The following is a 16,863-nucleotide window of genomic DNA, read 5'->3' as shown; positions in this document are numbered from 1 at the left end:
TATACCACACGTATCATTTACCAAGTCAGTTGTTGTAGTCTATTTTATCATTGTCTGCCCTTTTCTCACTGTAGTGTAAGCTTCGTGGAGCTTCATATACATATTATTATACACCTATTATATAACATATTATTAATGGTAATTGGAACCAGAGGAATGGATGAGATTGCTTTGAGAAAGTATATGTATAGAGAGAAGAAGAAATAGAACAGAACCCCAAGAAACAACATTTATGAAATCAATGGGATTACTTCTCATAGTTGTTGTTTTTTCTACTGCCATATACCATCTGCATCAGGACCTCTCATACTATTAATCAAAGAGTTGTTGAATAGAATTCCCCTGCATGGCTAACCCCAGATTCCACCACTTTTCTCTAGTTCTTTCTAACCATCCTTTTTCACTCTTAGAACATGACCTTGCCTCTCAAATAGCAGACAACAATTACATATTATCAATAATTGGAACCCTGGGAGAGTGCATATTTAGAAAACAGAACCTAGAACAGAATCCCAAGGAACTGCAACATGCAGGGGATTGGTGGAGTTACCAATTTCTGTATTCTTGGGTACCTTTCTCTCTCTGCTGAGGCTTAAGTAGTTGCTGTTGCCCAAGATTCCATTCATGGCTTTTAACTATTTTTTCCTGTGTAATCTTCTAGATCCATCTTATTTGTACCTCTGGCTTCAATGACTGCCTATAATAGAGTCTCCTAAATCTTTATCTCAGGGCATCTACCTGCCCCAAATGTCAGACCTATGTGTACTGTGGTGTCTTCACCTTCACATCCCAAATTTTCTTGGACTCTCCCAGTGGGAGTCAGGTAATACTTCTGTTTTTCTTTGTCATGTGTTCATTTCCCTCTTGTAGCACTTTTCACATTGCAGCATAATTATTTATTTCCCTATCTCCTTTACTAGGTCATAAATTTCTTGAGGACTCACTGTTTTTTATTTGTATATTGCCCAGGATTTACAATCTGGCATATAGTAATCAATAACTTTTTGTGTGTATGAATATATGAATTTAAAATCTACTTCTGTCATTAAACATCTTATTTCTACCTTTAATATACATTCTTAGTAGGAAGGTTTTATGTGTCCTTATTGAAGTTATTGATGAGAAGTATGATAAATTTCAGTTTGAGGACAGAGTCCTATAATGTGCTATTAGAGACCTATCTTCAGGATGTTGCTGATCAATTTTTGGGCTTTGTTATTCAGTCCACTAGCAACATTACTGTGCAGCCTGTGGTTCTCCACTCTGGTCCTGGAAGATATAATTAAAAATTGTTAAATGCTTTCTGAAATCATGATCAAATATACATTATATAGGACTGAACCTCACAATAACACAAATTTTGACATAAGGCAATTGACAGTTGATATTTGAAGTGCCTGAAGTGGTTTTGAAGCCAGCTCCAGCAGAGATAAACTAAAATTCTTATTTTCTAATGGAGAGGAAATGTTATAGCAGGGAGCAAAATAGGAGGCATCTAGGTCTTAAAGAATAGAGAAGCTGAGAGTGAACATGTCCCTAATATAGGGTTGACAAAATGAAGTCAATTAAATAGGAGGCCTTTAAATTATTGCAGTTCCTCCAGAAGTACCAGCTAGCCCAAGTTCCACTACCCTTGGGATATTTGAGCTTAGAGGGGCAAATGCCACTAACTGGTACTAAACCACATCTGGACCCAGATTAGATATTTATTGCTGCAGCTGGAACCTAAGTATTCTTTCCTACTCAAAGTGTGGTCCATGGATCTCACATACATAGACATACTATTGACAGGAAAGAAAGGGGAATTTATTAATCAGTGAAGGAAATAAAGCACAAGTATACAAGTTATGGAAGACTTACTGATAGTTGCTTACCACGAACTGAAAAATTTTGTCATAATTTGAAAATGAGATGTGCTCCTTGTTGATGTAATAAAGTTGACCTAAAATTTAAAGTCTTAATATTGATTCAAGAGCCAAAGAGATCTCTGGGTATATGGTCCTGAATTTTGACAGAGGAATGTGAAATACAGTTGAATCTTGTCCTAAATTGATAACATGGGTAGGTGGAAGATAGGCACTTTACCTTTTAGGTTTTCTTCGCTAAAGCTTTGACCAAGAAATGTGGCTTTTTTTTTTTTAACTTTCTTTTTAATTTTATTTTTAAAATAAACTGGAGGATGATATGGGCTTCACTATTAATTATTCAGTCATTTTAATTGATTTGAGAAACTGTGTTGTTTGGACATAGTCTAGGATTGTTGTCAAGCTGTTTTTTTTTTTTTTTTAGAGCTGTGAAATTTGATGTTAAGTTAATGTGTTAGAAGATCACAAAACAATAAGCTGGGAAGAGAATGAAGATTTTTCAGCTTTTAGAAGACACCCTATTTATTAAGCCTTATATTACCATGAACTCAGCAAGAACTTTAAGCATACCAATGTTCTTTGAAATTTCTTGGACAAATTTTCTTATTTAACTGCTTCTCTTGGTACATTTTGGTAAATTATTTTGTCACTTGCATCCATTTCTAGTTTTTTCTTTTCTAACAATTGAGCTATAGCTCAGAGGATGTCATAGGTGGTGGAAGGGTAGGAATTATTTGTCATGACAGTTGATGAACTATTTTGGTTGATTTTACTGAAAGTTAGAGTCGAATGTGTTCATCTGGAAAGCAAACAATTTTGACAATTAAGGCATACAAGCTGTGAATGTTACATCTAGCTGTTCCAACTATAATGTGTTGATTAGAGCTGTTTCATGAATCCTTCTCAGGAACAGCCCGAGTGTTATATACTGCTTAGGAAGAAAATACAGTCAGTGTATTTGCCATCACAATGTGCTGATTGCGGCAGCTTGCCCAGAGCTAAAGTTCTATAATAAAAACTTCTGGACTGGAACATGGTGATGGCATTTATGTTATTTGCCTCCTAAGTTGTTTCTGCACTATATAAAGACAGTGCAAACAGCTCTCAGTTTGAGAACCTCAGAAAGCTCTGTCACTAGGCACTGCTGAGCTCTCTTGTGTTGAATCATTGAAGAATATGTTAGCTGAAGTCTTAGAGGGAACAGTGGAATCTGGATCTTAAGTAGCTGAAGGTGCTGGATTAAAATGGTTTCTCTCTTTTGACTTAATCCAGATCATTCTATGGAACTCACTTTGACAGGTACCTTTCTGTGAAGGTGTAACCATTTTTAAAGACCCATAGTGAATTTCTTGCCTTTTGGATCTTTATTGCCTTCTACAACAGCATTAAGTCAGGGAACTTAGACTTAACCATATCAGCATGGTGCTCAAGAAAATTAGGAGAAAGTCTCAAGACAAAATGAATAAAGCCATTTTATAAATGCAGAATCCTTTAAGAAGTTAGTTGTAGATTAGCTGTAGGAGGTCCTCCTGTTTGTCTAGATGGGAGGTTGCACAGATCCTCCTGCACATATTCCAAGGTCTATCTACAATTACCCTTTTTAAAAAATTTGTAAGAATAGCAATGCCTTTGAATGCCTCCTAATGGAAATGGTGTGGAGATAGGCCAAAACTAAAGAGAGAATAGAAAAGAATAAAGATGGAAAGAGTGGGAAGTAGATAGGGTAAGCAATGAATGATGAAAGCCTTATCAGGGGTTAGGTCCTATACTCCTTGAACAACAATCTCATAGAAGATTTGGCTCTCCTTTTGTCCAGAGAGGATTAGCGTTTTTTATTTGCTAGCCTTCACTGGGTTTCCAGTGTGTTTTTGGATCAAATACCAGATGAATAGGAGTTCTTTTATCACTATCAGTGAAACTGTTACTGTCACTTAGAATTGCTGGCTACAATGAACCATCTTTTTGAAGGCCTGCGTTTGGAAGTAGCACATGGAATTTCAGCCCTTGCATTATTATTTCTTCTTGCAGTATTTTTTATTCAATGAAAGGAGGAGGACCTATGACAGCTTTTCTTTTTCTTTGAGGGAGAACATGATAATAGCCTCTTCAAAGTTTTTAAATGGCCTTAATAAATTTGATCCCTCCAATAATATCCTTTTTAAAAAAAAAAAAAGATTTTTAATTTATTTATTCAACAGAGAGAGAAAGAGATCACAAGTAGGCAGAGAGGCAGGCAGAGAGAGAGAAGGAAGCAGGCTCCCTGCTGTGCAGAGAGCCCAATGTGGAGTTTGATCCCAGGACCCTGAGATCAGGACCTGAGCTGAAGGCAGAGGCCTAACCCATGGAGCCACCCAGGCGCCCTCAGATAATACCCTTAAATAAAGGAATTACCTTCCCTAGCAATAATAAGAATATAGTACTTTATATAGTACTTTTTTTTGTTTAAATTAGAAACTTTGGAAAGTCAGAAGAGCAAAAAGGGAAAAAAAAAAAAAACTACCTATTATCTCACCACTCAGCAAAGATCACTCAGGAGTAGTTAGGAGTCCTAAGTGGCCCTTTATTTTCCTAAGTCTTGGGGCAGTGGATAACTGAAAAACTTGAAGTGTTGTGCTTGCGCCCTTGGGTCATATTTTAAGTAATACCAGTAGACATTTTATTTTAGCTCGTGTTTCTATGGATCAGTAATATTTGAATAGCCGTAATGACTGCATTTAGGTATTTATTTATTTATTTTTTAAATTTCTTTTTAGTGTAACAGAATTCATTGTTTATGCACCACACCCAGTGCTCCATGCAATACGTGCCCTCCATAATACCCACCACCTGGCTCCCCCAACCTCCCACCCCCTCCACCTCTTCAAAACCCTCAGATTGTTTTTCAGAGTCCATAGTCTCTCATGTTTCATCTCCCCCTCCAATTTCCCTCAACTCCCTTCCCCTCTCCATCTCCCCATGTCCTCCATGTTACTTGTTATGCTCCACAAATAAGTGAAATGATATGATAATTGACTCTCTCTGCTTGACTTATTTCATTCATCATAATCTCTTCCAGTCCCACCCATGTTGATATAAAAGTTGGGTATTCATCCTTTCTGATGGAGGCATAATACTCCCTAGTGTATATGGACCACATCTTCCTTATCCATTCATCCGTTGAAGGGCATCTTGGTTCTTCCCACAGTTTGGCGACCGTGGCCATTGCTGCTATGAACATTGGGGTACAGATGGCCCTTCTTTTCACTACATCTGTATCTTTGGGATAAATACCCAGTAGTGCAATTGCAGGGTCATAGTGAAGCTCTATTTTTAATTTCTTAAGGAATCTCCATACTGTTCTCCAAATTGGCTGCACCAACTTGCATTCCCACCAACAGTGTAAAAGGGTTCCTTTTTCTCCACATTCTCTCCAACACACGTTGTTTCCTGTCTCGCTGATTTTGGCCATTCTAACAGGTGTAAGGTGGTATCTCAATGTGGTTTTAATTTGAATCTCCCTGATGGCTATTGATGATGAACATTTTTTCATGTGTCTGTTAGCCATTTGTATGTCTTCATTGAAGAAGTGTCTGTTCATGTCTTCCGCCCATTTTTTGACATGATTATCTGTTTTGTGTGTGTTGAGTTTGAGAAATTCTTTGTAGATCCTGGATATCAGCCTTTTGTCTGTACTGGCATTTAGTTTTTTTTAAATTCTAAATTCATGCATGTAGTTAGCAATTCTTTAATGAGAAGATTCACTGTTTTACATCTTCACTTACTACATTGAATCTCTTGGCCATGAGATGTATATGGCTAATGCAATTATTGATTTATTGTATTGAAATGTATACATATTTGTTATACTCTGTGCGTATTCTTCATTCAATAGAATAACACTAGTCCTACTTTTGGTGTCATTGCACTTGGCTTTCCTTAAAAAACTATTTATACTTGTGTTTCTACTAGGAAGTAGATTGCAGATCTTTCAATTTTTAGAAGTTGCCCATAGTTTGAGCATGTACATGGTGTATGTGTGGGGTTGGTGTGGAAGCCTTGGAAAATGGAAACTCATTTCCTTTTATCATTTTCTTGAAAAAAATGCAGATCCAGTTTTGTGCTAATTTTACTAAGGAGAGATAAACTCTGCTTTGTTTCTAAATACTAATGTTCAGAAGGGTCAAGGAAAAATTGTTATACCCTTTAAATTATTTTTGCTGTGAGTTTATTTGAATAATCTTCAGTCATTAGCATTTTTAGCTCGTTAGCAATGGCAACAGTGTCATAAATAACTATAACAGACTTCTTGAAGAACCAGACCTCTTGACCAATAGGACCCTTCCCCCAGTAATTTCTGAACTCCTCAGGACAAGTGGTATTATATAATTATGTGTATCTTTGCCAAGCATATTTCCTTCCTTTCTATTTGCTACTCTCCTGTCCCGAATGATGTCAATTTTTGAAAAGTAGTTTGTTTTTCAAATAACTTTCACATACCGTTTTGTGAATTGTACTGTAATGTGTGGTCAGTGAATATTTTGTACTGATAAATACTCAGCTAAATATTTGTCAAATAAGAAAAAAATTTTTACATTTTTTAATTAAAAAATTTATTTTTTTATTAACATATAATGTGTTATTAGCCCCAGGGGTACAGGTCTCTGAATCACCAGGTTTACACACTTCACAGCATTTACCATAGCACATACCTGCCCCAATGTCCATAACCCAGCCACCGTCTGCCTACCCCCCTCCCCCCGGCAAACCTCAGTTTGTTTTATGAGATTAAGAGTCTCTTATGGTTTGTCTCCCTCCTGATCCCATCTTGTTTCATTTATAGAAAATCTTTTTAACATTCCCATGTCTGTTACATGGTATTTCTAAAACTATAATTGTTCAGTGGGTGTGACTGCTTGATATTCTTAGGTTCAGTGGTTAGGTGCAGCTTCAACTAATGCAGGGTTTTTGAGCCTCCCCAAAGTAGCACATACCTGGGAAGCTGATTATAGATACAAATTCCAAGGCCCCACCCTAGACCTGCTCAGTCACAATCTCTGGATGATTGGTATCATCAGATAAGTCTGGGAAACCTGAAACTAGGGAGTCTGCGCTATGAGCTTGATTAATGTATAATTACATATTGGTATATAGGAAGGATTTCTGGATGTAAATTAATAGTATTCATTAATTTCCAATGCTGGTCTACTCAAATACCAGAAGAGAAAAGTGCTCTGATATGCTCTTTAAATTTTAGCTTCTATGAGACTTTGTGGAAGTAATTTTTGAAATTATTTGAGCCCTCATATGTTCAAAGCCCCCTTCTAATCTTTTTCATATATTTTCATATATTTCATATATTAACTATTATTAATAGAGGGAGGTGAAATTATTTATCCAGTAACAAACAAGTAACAAGTGGGGAAGCTTGTTGAAACTTGTTCAACTAAGAAGTTGAATTTCAGAATTTATACAATTAACCCCTGGAATATACTGCCTGTAGTCTCTAAATGCTTTGTGTATTAGTGTATTAGTATACTTACTAATGTATCAGGTACTACTACACTAAGCACTTTAAAGTATAAGCACATATACTTTAAAATCATTTGCCCCTTCCAAGTAGGGTTAAGGAAGGCAAGTTTAGAGATTAAGTAATTTGCCCAGAATTACCATACTAGTAGGTGGTAGAACCAGTGCGGTTTGAACCTGGGTTGGCACAACTCCAAAGTTCTGCACTCTTAACCATTACCTTATATGCAAGAATGACATGTTTGACTATGCTGATATCTTGTCATCTCTTCAGCATTTTGCACAAAAAAATAGTAGTTAGTGGGGGGTTTCTAGAAGGTAATTATATAACACTTTAATGTTTATAATATATAGTGTCTACATTTAACTTCCACATTAAAACACTTAAGTGTCAACTTAAATTTTAGAAAAAATTCTGAAATATATATAGAATTTCTTGTCCCAGAAAGCTTTTTAAAGAATAAATTGGTTACTCTGTTAACAATCTGCCATAGACTGGCTGAAAGTAGAGCACAGGATTTTGATACTTTTAAGAGGTTCTTAACCATGTATTTCTTAATATTAAAAGATAATATAGTTGATGGATATTTAGGTATTTTGTGTGCATTTGGAAAGAAGTTACACTTAATTTCCTTCATTTGAGCATTAACTATTTCACACATGTGGTTTTGTCACAAGTACATGTTTTCCTTTAGAAATGACTTATAAATTTACACATTCATTGAAGCATTAGCTTGAACCTCTTCTCTTTTTCCAACTCTTATTTGTCCCCAAATGAGAGTGAAGTGTTAATTGGTTTTAATGGCTCCTAATGCTACCTCTGTCTGAGATTTCTAAGGAAAGGTGAAGAGTTGGAATAGAAATTGTGACATTTGTCTGGGGAGGTGAGAAAGTTTAATGTGCTTGTGAACCAGCACATTTCTTCTAGATAATACTATTGTACTGTAATAAATATTGAAATCTAATTTTCACTCTTGGATTTAACCCTTTAAATAGATTAGTTAACATTCAAAGAGGAATTTTCTGAAGAAACATGCTAACTAAATTCCTGTACCTGGAAAAGACCAACACCTGATAAAGCAGGAAATAGGAATCTCTTGTTTAAACATGTTTATAAAACCGAAGGTAAAACCTCTCTCTCCTTCTCCCTTAAATTAAGAGCAAGGGCGTGCTGATTTGGATTCGCAACTACGAGGGACTAGCCTGGATTATGCAGTTTGCTGTCACACTTAAACAAATTATAGTCACCAAGACTGTAGTCACCAGAGACATGTATCGGTTGCTATCACTCTCTCCCAATAAAAATGATTCCTACCAGCAGGGGCTAATTCGTCTAAAACATTGTCCCTGGTACTCATACACTGATTTACTTAAGTAACTGTGACTTTATTTAACAAGTAGCCATCTAGATATTTGTTTCTATACAACACAAATTTTTATTGAAATTCTGGAAAATATAAAGAACACTATTACCATTTTAATAGCTTTAAGATAACAAATCTTTAAAAAATTATTATTCTTTCCACCTTTTAGCAGTTGACATTCCTACTTTTTCCTTTATCACAGGGTATCAGGGTAATATAATGAGTCCAGTCCTGTGTTGGGGAGAGAAAGATGTGTTTTTTTTAGTATTTTCATCTGTAAAATCAGTGCAGGCTTCAGAGAAAAATAGAAGTGCAGAGAAAGTCTGTTCATCTTGCTTCCCCACTCCCACTCCCCCTTTTTTGGTTACCCTATGTTCAAATGATATTTCTAATATCAGATACTGGGCAAATACTTCTTCATCATCAAAGGTGAAAATGAAATTTACTGGGCATTTACTAAGAGTCAGGTATGACTTAAGTGCTCCATTTGAAATATATAATTTATTCCTTACAATTAGAGAGGCACTGTTATTATCCTATTTCACAGAAGGTGAAACTGAGGCTTAGCAAGATTAGCTAAATCGCCGAAGGCCATATCCCAAGTAAGTGGCAGAAACTGGGTGCAAACCCAGATCTGTGTGATTCAAAGACAATGTTCTTTTTTTTTTTTTTTTTTTTTTTTAAGATTTATTTGTTTATTTGACAGACAGATCACAAGTAGACAGAGAGGCAGGCAGAGAGAGGAGGAAGCAGGCTCCCCGCTGAGCAGAGAGCCCAATGCGGGCTCCATCCCAGGATCCTGAGATCATGACCTGAGCTGAAGACAGAGGCTTTAACCACTGAGCCACCCAGGCGCCCCAAAGACAATGTTCTTAATCATCATCTTGAGTATCAATTGTACATATAATGTATTAGAATGTTCTATATGTTTTGTTTCATATACTTGGAGTAAGCATGTCACAAGGAAGAGAGCAACATAAAAAAGATAGATCTGGGGTTAAGATCCTTGTATTTGGATTTGCGTTGTTTTTTCAGAGTCTTAATTTTACCACTTATTTTGGGTATCGGGTGAATTGTTTAATCTATTTGAACCTCAGTGTCTTTTGTGAATTGGGGAGTAAAAAGTGCTTAGTAACTGCTCTACATGAGATATGATGATGATGATGATGGTGATAATACTCCACATTCATAAAATGGTTTACAGTTTATGAAAAGCTTTCACAAAGATTGTCTCAGATGATGCTTAGTGGTACAACCCTTTGAAGCTCACTCATCTTTTCTTTTGTTCATTTAACAATTTTTTTTTTTTTTTTTTGGAGTGTCGCTAGGTGTCAAGAATTGCTCTATAGGTTGGAGGGATTTAGGTGAAACAGCAGGAGAAAAAAGTTCCTTGCCTTCATGGAGTTTGTATTTTAGTGGGAGATAGGAATAATGACACATAAGTAAAAATATTTGGCATATTAGAAGATAATAGCAACAATAAAGGGAATATTTAACTCTCAGTGAATGCTGTGAGTCATGTGTAATACAGACTTGCTAAGAAGTATATTGTGACTCACAAAGTAACTACATGTTTTTCCATTGTGGACTTTTTAAAAGCTGTAAGCCAGTTACAGTTCAACTACAAACTATTGTTTTTTAATTTGCATTGTTTTAAAACAATGAGGGGATTAATTTTTAAATTTGTTTGTACATATCACCGAAGTTCATAAAATCTATTCTAGCTAGCTCTAAGATTCTATGAACATGGAATTAAATGTAGATCCTCTAATACCTTGTCTGTATTAATATATGTCTGTTAAGTATATGCTGAATTCTAATAATTCAAAGATTAGTTTCAAATAATTATTGAAAACCATTAAATAATCTTGGCATATTTTTACCATTGTAGGCTAAGCAGTAGTACTCATGGGTTATAGTTCTCAAATTCATTACCCAGTCTGGCAAATAGGTGATCTAGCACTTCCATTCTGGCTCTTAGAAGACATAAAGGAATCATGAGGAGTGTTGTAGTGAACTCAAACATTAACATTTGTCTGCCAACAATGAGTTTAAAGTTATTGAAAGGTGCAAGAAAGACAGGTGTTATTCTCAGGATAGCTTATAGCTATTGACTAATGACCTCCAGAAGTTATCATTTAGCAGTGTGGGGCAGAAGTCTATAAGCCTTGCTCACATTTGCCCCATGAAGATGTTTTGAGATTTAATCCTAAAAATGTCTTCTAGTTGCTATCTCTGTAAAAGGAAGTAAAACAAAAATAAAAACAAAACAAAGGGGGGGTAGGTGGGACCAACTCCATTTTTCCTTTGTTTTGTTTTGTTTTGTTATTAAGAAATGTTTCTGCTTACTATTTAAAGAGAATGGTTAAGAGCCTATGCTTCAGGATCAGACAGAATCCTTGCTCCACTACTTACTAACTATGTAACTCTTAGAAGAATTCCATTACTGTTCAAAAAATATTTGGTGTCTTTTCGCTTCTGTCCTCACTTCCACCATCCTGTTCCATATTACTCATTCTCCATATAATGGCTAGTGACCTTACTGTGACTGAAATCTGATAGTATATATAATCGCCAAACATCTTTCTCCTCCTCCTTCTCCCCCACTCCTACCCTGTTAAAAACCTCCAATAAATTTCTTTCACTAAAATAAAGTCTAGACTCCTTACTTTGGCTTTGGCCAGCAAGACCTTGTACTCTGATCTGGGCCTGCCTCTCTGAACTCACTTGCGTCTTGCTCCCTGAGCTTGAGTCCCCTGACATTTTTTCAGTTCTTAAACTCACTAAGCTGACCCTACTTGCAGCTTGAACACATCCCCTCTCCTGTGCTCAGAACACTCTTTACTTTTCAAATAGCTTACACTCTATCCCTAAAGTGTTAGGCTTTTCTTTACCGCTCAATCTAAACAGGGTCTCCTGTTTTGCTCACTTGAGCATCGTATTTTTCTCTTCCCTGGCACCTGTCACAGCTTTTTGCTTTATATTCATTTGGTTTTTGGTTAGCATCTGAGTCCCTACCTCCTCCAATTATAATCTCCGTATCTTTTTGGTTCAGTGCTGTATACCTAGCCCCAAACACAGTTATTGAGTGGGTACTCAGTAAATCATTGTTAATGATGAATGAATAAAATATCTCTATGACCTTTCAAAGCCTTAATTTATGCATCTGAGAAATGCAGATAGTAATTCCTCTCTGTAAAGTTATTGTATGAATTAAATGAGGTTAAATTTATATAAAATACTTAGCCCTGTGCTTGACAGAGGCCTCAGTAAAGGGTGGTATCTACAGCACAGCAGCAGCAGCCGGTGAGCATACATTAATTAATCCCATGATAAGTGTAAGGCTGCTAATGTTTATAGAACATATTTTTAAAAGATAATTTTGTTAGATTTTTGTTCTACTTAGTCTTCACTTCCCCCCTTTTTATTAATGTTGGTATTCATATCTAGGAAATTAAAATGTGGAATTCCAACAGTGATTCCATGCTTTCTAATAGAACAGTGATATAAACTAGCCCCAGCTTTGTAATGTCACAGTTATCAGAGACGTGATGTATATTCAGAAGGGTAATTACTTTGGGTAGTAATTTCCTAGACTGCCCTCCACACCCCCCTGCCCCAGCCAGCTGGCCTTGAAAAAGCAGCACTGCTTTTATGTGTGCACACAATCAGTCTGTAAAATCCCATTATCCCCAACTTCCACACCCCTGTGGCTGCATGCTTCCTTTTGAAGCCTCTTAAAAAAGGAAAAAAAAAAAATTCAAGTCAGCCCTAAAGTTCATTTCTAATCTCATTTCATCCAAATAATATAAAAATGAGATGGGGGCTAGGAAGTGGGGGAGGGGTCCATAATGTGCTTTGCTTACCTGTTCACCTGAAATCCTATGACACTTGTGGGAAAGACTGATAAAACTAGGAAATACTTCTTCAGTGTATCCTTTGAGATAAAGTGAGATTTTATTCTGTTTTGATCAAAGACTAGAACAAGGTTAATTTGGTTATTCTAGTTCTTTCTTTTTTTGATCTGTTCAGAATGTCTATGCTATTTACAACAGGAGTCTCCACTAACCTCTCATGGCCAACATCCTTTTCACTATGATCATTTGTGGGAGTCCTAAGTACAGTGACCTCCTCTTCTCTATTTTTGTGTTTTGTGTGTCTTTTCACCTGGAAGTTTGAACTCCTTTCAGGCCTGTTTCCTAACTGCTTCTACTCGGCCCATTGTGGTCTTTTTCTTTTGGATTCTAATTTCCCATGTAACTGACATTTTTCTTAGCATTCTTCCCATGACCTTGAACTAATTGACATCTTTTTCCTGAGGATGATACCTTCCAGTCACCTGTTCCATCTCTTACTGTCACTACTTGATGAAACTTTGGTGTAGGGGAGGAGTATGAAATATGGGAAGGGAGCTTTAAAAATTTTTTCTCTGTCCCTGAAAGATCACTTCCTGACTATATTTCTGTCACCATTATTCAAAAACCTTTCTTTTTAAGTCCTTATATCTGTATCATCTGATCTCATCACCATCTCCCTTGTCTTCTTCCCTGGGACATTTCCTCATCTTCCTTAGGACCTGTCTTATAAACCTTACCCTCACACCTACCCTTTCCATCTCCCTGGGTGACTTTGTACTTCTTGCTGGGGACTTTTCCAAAACTTCAGCTTCTCAGTCACACCTTTGCTTAAGTCATCTTAGATTCACAGCCAAGACTTGGACCACATCTCCCCTGCATCTCATTTTCTCTTACTGAATGCTCTCCCTGTCCTCATTTTTTGTTCCTATCTCTGTACCCCATCTTATTCTGAGGTCCGTCAGTATCTCTCCTGGTACTCACTTCCTTCTTATCTCTCTTGATTCCTTCACCCTCCAAACTTCTTAAAGAGTAGTATTAGTCATCATGTCTGTTTTCTTTATCTCCCATTATCCTGTCAGCATCCCAGAGACTCTTACCTCTCTGGGGACACTGCTTCAGAATTCCTGGCAGTCCCCTCCTTTTCCATTTTTTTTTTTTTTTTTAAAGATTTTACTTATTTATCTGACAGACAGAGATCTACAAGTAGGCAGAGAGGCAGGGAGAGAGAGAGAGGAGGAAGCAGGCTCCCCGCTGAGCAGAGAGCCTGATGCGGGCCTCGATCCCAGGACCCTGAGATCATGACCTGAGCCAAAGGCAGAGGCTTTAACCCACTGAGCCACGCAGGCACCCCTCCTTTTCCATTTTAAATAGTGTTCTCTTCCAAATATACATTCCAGACTATCTTTTGACATCCTCCTTTTTTTTTTTTTTAAATATTTGTACTTCCTTGATTTTATAATTTTCTTCTCATGATGATTTTCTTCCTTTATGCCTTCGTTTTTGTTTGTTTCTTTCTTTTGCTTCTCTCCCTCTTCTGTCCTCACAAAACATTGTTCCTGTGGCTCATCTCTTCTCCCTCCCTCTGCTTACTTCTGTTGCTGCTGTCTTACACCCTCTCAGCTTTAATAATAATCTGTTAGATACACTGAGGATCTCTCCCCAGACCCTCATTTCCCACTTTGCAATAGCATTTCAGAAGGATAACACACAAGTATTTTAAAACCTAAGGCACTTACAGTTTATCATTTAAACTGGATCCAGATTGGGTCACTTGAAAGGTTAAAGAAGGCACAGTTTATAATTAGCTGATATAAATCTGTACGATGCATAGATTACAAAATATTCTGAGATTTGCTTTTCTAGTATTTTTCATCATTAAGTGTCTCACGAGCATTCTACTTACCTGGGCTAAAAATCATCACCCTCAATTCTTATTCTTTCCTCAGTTCCCAGGTTCTAGGAATTCTACCTTTCGTGTTTTTTTGAATTACGCTTTTGTTTTTAAAGCCCCATTCCACTGTTTAGGCCCTTGTTTCCTCTTGCCTGCAGTAATGTATGTCCTTCGAACTTATCTTCTTGTTCTCATATTTTTCCTCATTCATCCTTCATTCAATATTCCTTATTTCTACAAGATGTCCCTAAAGTACTGATTATTTATACACCTGTTCAGAAACGATCACCAAAGCATATCATCCAGACTTTCTCAGCTGGGAATTCAACACACTATGTAGCCTGACATAGAGAGCTTTTCCAGCCTTACCTCCTTTATGGGCCCTGTATGTTCAGCAGGCCTGGTGGCCTTCCCCCAAATACCTCCAAAATCAGGTGTCCCCAATTGCATCAGAATCACCTTTGGAATTAGAGAAGAATTTAAATACCCAATTTCAGTCTGGGAGATTTAAGTTTAGTAGGTCTGTATTAAGGCCTGGTTATCTTTATAAAAGCCTCCCCAAGGGATTATGACCAAAGCCAGCATTGAGAAGCATTGCCCCTGTTTTCCTATCTCCATCACTTTTTTCTCCATTTTCTCCATGACCAGTATCTAGTTTCTTTTTAAATATTTTCTTATCCTTCATTTTACCTCCTTCATGAGGTCTTCTTTGACCCATCCAATTATATGTAGCTATTTCTTTTATACCACAGTTGTAGCAAACTTCCATTAGATCTTATGTTTATCCCTTACATCCTATAGACAGCATACTTCTTGAAGTCAGTGCTTCATTTATTTATAATGTAGACACCATTTGTATGGGTCATTGGGTGTCAAGATTATATGTAAAGAAATTTGAAGTTCTTCAGAAAGTGATTGATAAGCACGAGTTATGTTTTGCTAATTTAACCAAAAGTCTAAAAGCATAAAATACAGTAGTTATAATTCCAAGACTATGCTAAATTAAGATTTGCTAATCATGCTAAGTATGAGAAAGGAACTAGAATTTTAAATGCCACTACTGTTTTCAGCAGTAGATGAGTTAATATTAAAGTAAATTCAGTGGTGGATTGGTTTCTTTAACACCCACACTTCAGGTGCTTTAAAGCATGTGGGTCTCTTTGGATTCCTCAGGAAAACTGTCATGTTGGCATGTAGCTATAAAATGTGCTTCACTCAGAAACTGTAGTTAGCAAAGCAGAGGCTTTTTGTTTTTGTTTTTGTTTTTTACTAGTTCTTTTGGCACAGGGGAATACTTTTAATAAATCGGCCTTGCTGAAAGATGGAGCACAGTATTGTTTTTAATAGGGAATGAGAATGTAAGTGCAGTGATTTAATGCAGTTACACAAGAGACTGCATTCAAAAACGATTTTTTGATTTTTGTCAAACATTCAGCAAGGGAGCAATTTTCACCCCCAATATATGTATGCGTGTATGTGTGTGTGTAATATATATATACATTCACTCTTTGGTAGCTTCTTGAATTGTACTCTTTTTAAATCTCTAAGTTGTATATTTGGGTGGGATTTTTTTTTTTTTTTTGTCCTACAATTTTGTTAGTACTTGATCAGTAAAAATTGTAACCATTTAGTTTGGGATACATACAGATATATTTTATAATTAGTACCCTTTAAGGTAGTTATTTATATTTTATTATTTTATTGAAAAGATATATATTTGGATTTCTAACAAGCCTAGGGAAATAATAAACTTTTACCCTGTCAGTGGTGTCTCTGTTTGCTGATATAAAACCCATTTCTGATTTGTCTCAGGTAAGATAATTATAATGCATATATTAGAACATACCTAAAATTTTCTATGCTCATGAAAGATGTACTAACTGGAAAACAGTCAATATAATCTCTTGGCTCTTGGCTTTTTATAAACTCATAGGTTTATAGCAATTTTATGGAACCATCCAGCCCTTTCCCTGACTTCTGGCAACATTGTAGCTGAACTGGTTCAAAACCTCTAGAAGCAAAATCAAGCTTTCTTCACAAAATGTTCCCTATAATTAATGTTAATCACATAAGTCCTTGCTAAGTTAGCTGGAAAACATTCCTCATAATAGGAAGTGAAAAGAGGTATTGGGAAATATATGAGGATGGCAAATGAATAATGAAAAAATGAGGTTTCACAGGCAGCTGGAGATATCTGTTAGTAGACCAGTAGAAGCAGAAACATCTGGCCAACCTCTGGAAACACATGGCAAACTTTTCTTAACTTAATTTCTGTTAAGTAGTAATAACTTAAGTCTACAGTAGTAACTTAGTAGTAACTAAGTAGTAACTTAAATTGCGCAGTTTCCATGCATGTCATTTCATCCTCACCACAACCCTTT

At 36.4% G+C, this 16,863-nt stretch overlaps 1 protein-coding gene across 1 annotated transcript in view; it reads left to right on the top strand.

Moving 5' to 3' along the window:
* The window catches only part of MACROD2 (mono-ADP ribosylhydrolase 2), a 1,932,176-nt gene that overhangs the window by 291,147 nt on the left and 1,624,166 nt on the right, over window positions 1-16,863 (top strand). The window lies entirely within an intron of this gene.

This window comes from Mustela nigripes, chromosome 7 (genome assembly GCF_022355385.1).
Source record: "Mustela nigripes isolate SB6536 chromosome 7, MUSNIG.SB6536, whole genome shotgun sequence".
Taxonomy (NCBI): Eukaryota; Metazoa; Chordata; class Mammalia; order Carnivora; family Mustelidae; genus Mustela; species Mustela nigripes.
The sequence above is the reverse complement of the archived record's forward strand: the minus strand, read 5'-3'. Positions and strand labels throughout refer to the sequence as shown.